A 6017-nucleotide genomic window follows, 5' to 3' on the forward strand; every position below is an offset into this window, starting at 1 on the left:
GGAAACCACCAACCACTCTCAAAACAAATAAACAAAAAAGACTACTCACAGTCAAAATAAATGTCACAGGATTCATCCCCTACAGTTTACATACTTACTCACCCAAGCCATGCAGACCCTTCTCCAGAGTCCATTCCTCTTTGTGCAGACACAATTCAAGGGAAAATCTGGGTGAAGACTTCCCCAGTCCACAGCACATTTGAGGGGACCTTAGAAGGCGAGGAGGGGAAGGCTGCTGGAGACTTGACACTCTGATAGCAATGACAGGATGGTTGTTATTTTGTGTTTAAGGCAGAGACATACCTGTAAGAAAAAGTAGACAGGAGAGCACAGGATGGTCCTGAGCCCATTTAGTATAAAAGGAACATCTCTGTGTTACAGTCCAGTCCAAGTATGGGGTGGGGGGTAGTGGGTGCTATGGACTGACTGTTTGTGTCCCCTCAAAATTCATATACTAAATCTTAACCCCCAAGGCGATGGTATTAAGAGGTGATTGGTTCATGAGGGCAGAGCCCTCAAGAATGAGATTAATGCCCTTATGAGAGAGGCTCCAGGGAGATCCCTGACACTTCCATCACGTGAGGCTAGGACGAGGGGGTCTGCAACCAGGAAGAGTGCCCTCACCCGACCACGTGAGCACCCTGATCTTGGACTTACAGTCTCCAGAATGGAGAAGCAACTTTCTGTTGTTTATAAACCATTCAGTTTGTGGCATTTTGTTATGCAACTTGAATGGACCGATACAGCGCAATTCATGAAAACAAACACTGGGCGTTGTGAAAAGTCAGGGAAAATTACAAAGTGGACCAGTATCCAGTGTTGGTGAACATGTGGAGCAACAGGAATTCCCCCACTGCTGATGGGAGAATGATCACTTTGGAAACTGGTTTGGCAGCACCTTGCAAAGCCAAGAACAGGCAGAACCCTTGACTCAGCAGTTCTCCTGAGTAGGTATAGAGAGAACCTGGGCACACAGTTGTGGGAGACACATGCCAGAAAATTCAAGGCAGCATTGTTTGTAATAGTATTCAAAACCCCTCAAGTGCCCATCAAACAGCATAGTGAGTAAATGCATTGTGGCATTGTCTGAAATGGAATATTATACAGAAGGGAACACAAACAAACTGCAGAAGGTGATATGGATGAATCTAAAAAACACAATGTTCAGCAAAAGAAATAACCACAAGATAATACATAAGTAGGGTTCAATTAATATGAAGTTCAAGCACAGGCAAAATCGATTATATTGTTTGAGGCTACATTCACATGTGATAAAACATAAAGAAAAGCAACAATATGATCAACACATAACTTGGTGTAGTGGTTGCTCTGATGAGGAAGGAGGAAGCCCTAACAGTAGTGTATTCTTTTTCTTATCATGATGGGTCCATGGGTATTCACGCGATTTAAATTCTTTAAACTGTACATGTGTGCTTTATTCACGTATGTGATATATTCACCAATTTATTTTTTAAAAGAAGCAAGAAAAAAAGCAAGAGTTAGGTTCTGTCCAATTTGTTCTGTTGAAGAAGGCAAGATAGCATTTACTAAGATTAGAAACATTTCCACCAATAACTATTAAAAGAAAAACAGTTTGAGGCCTTTGGAGGGCTACATTTCAGTAATCTGGAAAGTTCATTTATGCATGACAACTGATCGGCTTCTTTTCCATACAATGAGGTACTCTGGTAATGACCTGGAGTCCCATCTCTTTTCAAATGACTTTCTGATTTCCTATTGGCTGAGAAAGAAAAGAGAGGACAGCCTTAGTGGGGGCTCTTTAGTGGAACAAAGGCCCTTCACCAACATGCTCTAATGCTGCATTTTGGCCTCCTTCCCTCTGGCCACCTCCCTGTGGCATCACCTGGGAGCTTGTTACAAATACAGAATCTCAGGCCCCACCCTAGACCTACTGAAGCAGAATCTTCACATGAACAAGATCCCCAGGGGCTCCAAATGCATGTTGAAGTATGAGAAGCACTGTTCAGGTCAAGACCATGACCAGGGACCAGATACTCAGCTCTCCATAATTTTAGGAAAGCCTGCTCTTTAAACAGTCCCAGCATGGACCCTCCCTGTACTGAATTCCATGCTGCAGTAAATAGTGTTCAGAAAAATTCGAATTCATTCATTCCATTGATATTAGGATGAGCCATATGAAACTGCTATTCAAAAATGGGTGAATATTGTCAGTTTGATAAGGTCTAGCTCTTAACGTTTGTTGAGCTCCTATTTTGTACCAGGCACAAAGCTAGGTATTGGGGAAATGTTATTCAGTTCAGTCATCATACAGTTCAGTCGCTCAGTCGTGTCCAACTGTCTGTGACCCCATGGACGGCAGCACTCCAGGCTTTCCTGTCCATCACCAACTCCCAGAGCTTACTCAAACTCATGTGCATCGAGTCAGTGATGCCATCCAACCATCTCATCCTCTGTCGTCCCCTTTTCCTCCTGCCTTCAATCTTTCCCAGCACCAGGGTCTTTTTTAATGAGTCAGTTCTTTGCATCCGGTGGAAATATTAATATCTTCTGGCAAAACTAGCCTTGGTCGCTGCCCTCATAGAGCTTACAGTCCACTGGGAGAGGTGGTCTTTAATGTAAAAGCAATCCACTCGAATAGATGGAAAATCATTATCACCTTGTAATTGTTACACAGTTGAGGTCCCCGGTGCATGCACTGTCATAAGTTGAGGTATTTCAGGGAGCGGGGTGGTCGAAAGAGGTCTCTCTGGGGAGGTGTGGCTGGAAGTGAAATCTGAAGGGTTTGGAGGGGATGAAAATGAGGAGCATGCAGACTCAGGGAAGACGATTCCAGGCCTGAGACACAGCAGGCGCAAAGGCCTTCTGTAAATGATGCAGTGGAAGGTAGAGTCTCCCCTGCCAGCAGGACTCAGCCATCCAGGGCTAGAGTCTCTCCTCTTCTAAATGATCTTGCCAGCAAGGTAGCAGAGTTTGTCCACAGTAGCTCCCTAGGCTTTCGGCCTCCTGCAGCCTCTGTGTTTAAAGAACCTGCCAGTGCTTTCTCTCCCCCGTGGGAAAGGACTGGTGGACCACGCTTTAATGGTCTTGCTAGTCAAATTTACTCACTCACATCTGTGTGGGCTGCTTTTGATCCTTCTTGTTTGAATAACCTCTGGTGGCCTCGGGGAACTTCTTTCAGTTCCCTGAATGCCGTAGATGATCTGTCTTGCTGCCAGGACTTTGCACACGCTGTTCCCTCTGCCTGGAACACTGCATGGGCAGCCACCCTGCCTCCCTCCACTCCAAATACCTGGCTTACTCCCAGTCATTATCAGCACCACCCAGGAAGTCTTCTTTGCCCCCTCCCTGCCCAAATCTGGTGCTATTCCCACAACCCCTTGCACATAGATGTGTCAAGGACTCATCACCCACAGCATCAAGTCTGAAATGACTCATCAATCCTCTCCAGCACCTAGCTCAGGGCATAGTAGGAGCTCAGCATTCACTTGTTGAATGAATAAATGGAAACATTGTATTTAACCTGATGTACAGCTGTGGGCTGTGGGTTGGCTTCCTCAACTGTCGTTTCTTCAGTTCTTCCTTACTTGCCTGCCTCTACTCTAGAGGCTGCTTTGCCTTCCCATCCTCCCTAGTACATAGAAATGACCGTGGGACACAGTCATGCCAATAAGATACCTGATGGCGATTTCTGGAAATTTTCCCCCCTGTTTGTGAAAGGAACTCCCAGCTGGTGCTGGCTCCTTCTTCCTGCCTGGAATTGAGCTGTATGCTTGGAGCTGCAGCAGCCGTATTTTAACCATGAGGGAAAGGCTAATAGACTCAAAGAGACCATAGTCTGGAAGTTGCTGAGCCACAGAACCAGAACAGTGGCTACTTGTCTCTAGATTTCTCCTTCTTTGAGGAAAATGAGTGCCTATTTAGTCCATTGTTAGATGGACTTTCTGATAGCTGATAGCATGCCTGATAAAATCATCTTGATGGCTGCCAGCAGGGATGTAGGGAGAAGAAAAAGCCAGCGGGGAGAACTCTTTCAGCCATCTCGGCCCCTGTGGAGGCCTGCTGGGAACAGGATGTCTAAATCAACAAATACGGTCTGGAAGGATGTGGTCCAAGTCCATTTTTGCTGGCTATAAGCAGGGTCTACGGAACAAGAGGGAGCATACAGATCTCCTGAAATTTGAAGGGTGTATATGCTCTAGATGAAACTGAATTCTTTCTAGGCAAGAGATGTGCTTATGTATACAAAGCAAAGAACAACAAGTAACTCCTGGTGGAAAACCTAACAAAACCAGAGTAATCTGGGGGAAGATAACTTAAGCTCATAGAAGCAGTGGCATGGTTGGTGCCAAATTTGAAGCAGCCTTCCTGGCTAAGGTCTTTGGACACAGGATCTGCATGATGCTGTACCCTTCGAGGGTTTCAACTTACTGAAAAGTGAATAAATGCAAGTGTGGATTTGTAAAACAAAACCACAGTAGGGAGAGTATACTCTTTATTTTGTCAAAGAAGGAGGTTAACATTTGTTGAGTGCCTGTCAACAAACAATCAGCGATCTCTCCCAGGTTATTACACTAGTTGCTTCATATCTGTGACATTTAACCTCACAGTCCATCCAAGTAGAAGTATCCTCTCATTACAGAGATAAGGCAATGAAGGCTCAAGACCCATGAATCACCTCGGTTGACAGTGATAGGTCTGGGGTGGGGCTAGGCTCTCTCTGCTCCATCCTGCTGCGGCCCTGAAGAGGAAGGTGATGGCCTTAACAAAGTCAGGCCTGTGTTACGGGGACCGGGGATACCTAGGGGTTTGTCTCAAATCTCAACCTCCCCTCCAGTCGACTAGGATTCTTCTAGCTCAACATCCTCTGTGTCCAGCAGCATCCCTAGCTTTATAAATGTCAGTCCATTTATGGTAGAGATGGTCACACCTCACTAATTTTAAAACAGTCACTGCCACTGCCAGAAACAGATCCTTTGTGTACAGCTCCAGTATTTTCTGCAGCAGGCCTTGTGTCTTGGAAGTCCTCAATACCTGGGCAGGTGGTCCTTACTGCTCCCCCTTCTCTGTCCTCACTGCTCTGTCCCCTCTTCTCTCTCTCCTCTACTCTAAGGGCCTTGTGCTTTCCCAGTCACTCCTGCTGAGAAAAACCAACTTATAAGCATAACTGCATCAAAATGTTGCCTATTTAACTTGTTCCTTCTTTCAGGCCCCTCTTCTCCCCATTGCCTATCCCTCGTAGCTGGACACAGTGTTACTAATAAACACCCCAGCCCAGGCTTAGACTGTCAGAACCGATCCTGGGCTTTGGCTGTGCTGCACAACAGTCTCCTTGTCTGGTCCTAATTCAGGGTTTGAGACATTGTGCCAGGCTCTGTAATAGCCATATGACTTAAGATTATGACCCCATTTTATAGACCTGGGAACTGAGGCTCCTACCCAAGGTCATATAAGTGAAAGTGAAAGTCGCTCAGTCGTGTCCAACTCTTTGCGACCCCATGGACTATACAGTCCATGGAATTCTCCAGGCCAGAATACTGGAGTGGGTAGCTGTTCCCCTCTCCAGGGGATCTTCTCAACCCAGGGGTCGAGTCCGATTCTTTGTGCTGACTGGATTCTTTAACAGCTGAGCCACAAGGGAAGTTCCAAGGTCATACAGGGAGGACTCAAATTCAAACCTGTGGGACAATAAAATCTAAGTGTAGTCTTCTTGGTAAGGGTGTTTCTCACCTGGTCCCTCAACCACCTCCTTCCTACTTCCCACCACCACTCTCAGGGAACTTGAAGATTCCCCATTAAGAGATCTGTTTGTTAAGCCAGAAAGCATTTTGATTTTCCATGAGTGTGTGCTAAGTCGCTTCAGTCATGTCCAAGTTTTTGCAACCTTATAGATGGTAGTCCACCAGACTCCATTAAATGGAGTCCATAGTCTCCATTAAAATGCAAAAGCCCCTGGAAAGTATAGTCCCCCTAAGACTTTATTTTACAGCACTGGAGTAGGGAGCATTTCATGGACAGGTCCTATGGGAGGACAAGGA

At 45.8% G+C, this 6017-nt stretch overlaps 1 pseudogene; it reads left to right on the forward strand.

Moving 5' to 3' along the window:
- Nucleotides 1-476: 476 nt before the first annotated feature.
- On the forward strand, nucleotides 477-4413 carry LOC145513860 (large ribosomal subunit protein eL33 pseudogene; annotated as a pseudogene).
- The last annotated feature ends 1604 nt before the right edge of the window (nucleotides 4414-6017 follow it).

Source organism: Giraffa tippelskirchi, chromosome 7, assembly GCF_054371585.1.
Source record: "Giraffa tippelskirchi isolate mGirTip1 chromosome 7, T2T-mGirTip1v1.2.pri, whole genome shotgun sequence".
Taxonomy (NCBI): domain Eukaryota; kingdom Metazoa; phylum Chordata; class Mammalia; order Artiodactyla; family Giraffidae; genus Giraffa; species Giraffa tippelskirchi.